The sequence below is a fragment of the Terrapene carolina genome, unplaced genomic scaffold, assembly GCF_002925995.2.
Source record: "Terrapene carolina triunguis isolate 2854851 unplaced genomic scaffold, T_m_triunguis-2.0 Scaffold30615, whole genome shotgun sequence".
In the NCBI taxonomy this organism is placed as follows: Eukaryota; Metazoa; Chordata; order Testudines; family Emydidae; genus Terrapene; species Terrapene triunguis.
Window position 1 is genome coordinate 1 of NW_020694966.1, and position 4,166 is coordinate 4,166.

Below are 4,166 nucleotides of genomic sequence, written 5' to 3' on the forward strand. Positions count from 1 at the left end.
CCGATTTTATAGAGACAGACCCGATTTTGGGGTCTTTCTAATATAGGCTCCTATTACCCCCCATCCCGTCCCGATTTTTCACATTTTCTGTCTGGTCACCCTAGACTGTCCCAATATAACAGCTGAGTGGAGTTTCTGTGAATACCAGTGGGGCCTGATCCTGGGATTTAGGCAACAAAGGTGGTAGTTTGGTGCCAAAGTCCTTTTCTGCATTCATTCTACTGATCAGATGATCTCCACATGCCATTTCAATTTACGTGTGTTAATTTTATTTTTTCCAGTCTCACAGGTCAGTTTTCCTGATTAAGGATCAATGGGAAATCAAACTGAAGTGACTGAATTTATACTCCTGGGACTTTCCAATGACCCACAGATGCAGAGTTTCCTCTTCCTGGTGTTTTTAGTTGTCTACCTAATCACGCTTTTGGCAAACATGATGATCATGCTGGTGATAATGGCTGATCGTCATCTTCACACCCCAATGTACTTCTTCCTGTCTCATTTATCCTTTGTTGATATCTGCTATTCCTCAGCCATTGTCCCTAAGATGTTGGTGCATTTCCTATAAGAGCACAAAACCATTTCTGTCAATAACTGCATTGCACAGATGTTCTTCTTTTTTCTTCTAGATGCTACTGAAATTTATATTCTCTCAGCGACGGCTTATGATCGCTGTGCTGCCATCTGTGACCCATTACGTTACATGGACACAATGAGCACAGGGATCTGTGTTCAGTTAGTGAGTGGTGCATGGTTCAGTTGGTCACTGATGCCCTGCTTAACACTGTTTTTGCCCTCAAGTTGCATTTCTGTGGGCCCAATCAAATCAACTATTTCAGCTGTGAGCTCCCTCCTCTATTACAACTGTCCTGCACTAAGACCCTCACCGATCAAGTCGTGCTTCTTACTTCTGCTGTCATACTTGGATCAAGCACCTTCCTCCTCACCCTGATCTCCTACATTCACATCATCTGCACCATCCTGAGGATACGCTCTGCGGAGGGCAGGCGTAAAGCCTTCTCCACCTGCAGCTCCCACCTTATTGTGGTTGGTTTTTTTACTTGACAGCTTTTTTCCAGTACACAAAACCCAGCTCAGTCTCCTCTGTGGTTCTGGACAAAATGTTCTTGATCCAGTACAGCATCTTGACCCCCATATTAAACCCCAACATCTACAGCCTGAAAAACAAGGAGGTAAAAATAGCAGTAGGGAAAATGTTGCAGAAATTCAAATTTCTAAAGTAGTGTCGATCTTATTTTTTTTAAAAAACAAAGAGCATAGAACTGTGGATAACGTGTGTTTGAGAGATTCTCAGCTCAGGTATATGACACTTTTGTTCAAAGCCTCAGCTGGTCTAAATCAGTGTGGCTCCATTGAACTCAGCAGGCCACAACCCCATTGGGTAGAAGACACTGGAGCAAAGGGGACAGGATCCTGGATCTCCATCTAGGGTGCGTGCTAGAAGCACCAGGATCTAGAGCCATTCATGTGCGCAGGCTCTCTCTCTCTCTCTCTCTCTCTCTCTCTTTTGGACAATATCCCTTTCAATCTGACCCACTGACTGCAATGGACCTATGGCTAATTTATACCACTTGAGGATCTGGCCAGTTCTATGAAAAGAACATCTTTGTCTATTGCACTCTGTAGTTCTTCTAGAGTATTTTGTTGAAAACCCTAGTTAATATCTCTAGTATCTTATAGGATTCATCCCTATTAATGTCTGTGTCTTCAAAAATAATAATAATTAATAATGAGTGTGATCCCCAGCTGGGCCAAGATACAAAATGGAATTAAGGCTCTATTAAGAGAGATTGAGAGAGACAGATATCAGGTATCCCACATTGCAGTGGTTAGGGCACGCACATGGGAAGAAGCAGATCCCTTTTAAAAATCTTTATCCTTATAAGGCACTTGAAGAGGGTCTGCTACATCCCTAACTGCTAGGATAAAAGTTGAGGGGTTTCCTCCACCTAATTCCTTCTTCTTCTCTCCACTCTCTTGCCATGGTTTCTTGCCACCTTAGGTGGGGTTAGACGCTTCCCAGCTGAGAGTCCCAAGGTGAAGGAGGTGCCTTTCCCCAGAGGAGACAGGGACTGAACTCCTGTGATAGCTGCGGGATTTAGAACACAACCCTCTGCTTGGCCTTTCCCATTGGCTAAGGAACCATCTGTCATGTTGGCTTTTTTTTAATCCCATTCTTAGGTGCCTTTGTCTCCCCTTTCACTTTGTAGTGAGCCTGGCTGCCCAACTCAGGCTCTGGAAACCAAATGATTTAAAAAAAAAATCACCTAAAAGTTATCCACTGCAATGCTCAGCATTAGAACAGTTACATCCCTTTGTGAACCTTACTCTGGGTGTAAATTGACATAGCGCCATTAAATCAACGGTACTTTGTGGATTTACATGAACTGGGAATCTGTCCCATAGTGTCCATATTCTAATGTGATTTTGCATTCCTCAAATTTCCCTCACCATTGAGTTGGAAAGACCTGTGTATCATTGAGTTTCCACTTAAATCCTAAACATAATCGAAAGTGCTGCTAGCACTATACACCCCAGTGAAATTCACCCTTAGGCCTGGTCTACACTACGACTTTAATTCGGATTTAGCAGCGTTAATTCGAATTAACCCTTCACCCGTCCACACAACGGAGCCATTTAGTTCGAAATAAAGGGCGCTTAAAATCGATTTCTGTACTCCACCCCGACGAGCGGAGTAGCGCCAAAATCGATTTTGTCAATTCAAATTAGGGTTAGTGTGGCCGCAATTCGATGGTATTGGCCTCCGAGAGCTGTCCCAGAGTGCACCATTGTGACCGCTCTGGACAGCAATCTGAACTCGCATGCACTGACCAGGTAGACAGGAAAAGCCCCAGGAAAATTTGAATTTCATTTCCTGTTTGCCCAGCGTGGAGAGCACAGGTGACCACAGATACCACAGATACCTCAGCTCATCAGCACAGGTAACCATGCATGCTGATAATCGAAAAAGAGCACCAGCATGGACCGCACAGGAGGTACAGGATCTGATCGCTATATGGGGAGAGGATTCAGTGCTAGCAGAACTTCGTTCGAAAAGACGAAATGCCAAAACTTTTGAAAAAATCTCCAAGGGCATGATGGAGAGAGGCCACAATAGGGACTCAGATCAGTGCCGCGTGAAAGTCAAGGAGCTCAGACAAGCCTATCAAAAAACAAAGGAGGCAAACGGTCGCTCCGGGTCAGAGCCGCGGACATGCCGCTTCTACGCCGAGCTGCATGCAATTCTGGGGGGGGCGCCACCACTACCCCACCTGTGATTGTGGAATCCGGGTCGGGGATAGTCTCTACACCTGAGGATTCTGCGGATGGGGAAGAGGAGGAGGAGGAGGAGGAGGAGGAGGAGGAGGAGGAGAACGAGCTTGCAGAGAGCACCCAGCACTCCGTTCTCCCCAACAGCCAGGATCTTTTTCTCAGCCTGACTGAAGTACCCTCCCAAGCCTCCCAAGCCAGTAGCCAAGACCATGACCCCATGGAAGGGACCTCAGGTGAGTTTACCTTTTAAAATATAAAACATGGTTTAAAAGCAAGCGTTTTTTAATGATTAATTTACCCTGAGGACTTGGGATGCATTCGTGGCCAGTACAGCTACTGGAAAAGTCTGTTAAGGTGTCTGGGGATGGAGCGGAAATCCTCCAGGGACATCTCCATGAAGCTCTCCTGGAGGTACTCCAAAAGTCTTGCCACAAGGTTTCTGGGCAGTGCCGCTTTATTCCGTCCTCCATGGTAGGACACTTGACCACGCCATGCTTGCAGCAAGTAATCTGGTATCATTGCCTGACAAAGCCTGGCAGCGTATGGTCCCGGTGATTGCTGGCATTCAAGCAACATCCGTTCTTTATCTTGCTGTGTAATCCTCAGGAGAGTGATATCGCTCATGGTAACCTGGTTGAAATACGGGAACTTAATTAAGGGGACAGAGGTGGCCATTCCTACTGGGCTGTTTGCCTGTGGCTGATAAGAAATCCTTCCCTGCAGTTAGCCAAGCGCGGGGGGGGGGGGCGGAATTGGCCCAGAGCTTTTCGCATTTGGCTAGCAGGGATCTTCCCTGATACCAGCCACGCGGTGGGGGGAGGGGTAAAGCGATCATCCCAGGGAATTCATGGCGGGAGGGGGGGGCGGGGGGG

General features: G+C 46.6%; 1 pseudogene; it reads left to right on the forward strand.

The window, feature by feature from the left end:
* The first annotated feature begins 313 nt into the window (after positions 1–313).
* LOC113409183 lies at positions 314–1,244 on the forward strand (annotated as a pseudogene).
* The last annotated feature ends 2,922 nt before the right edge of the window (positions 1,245–4,166 follow it).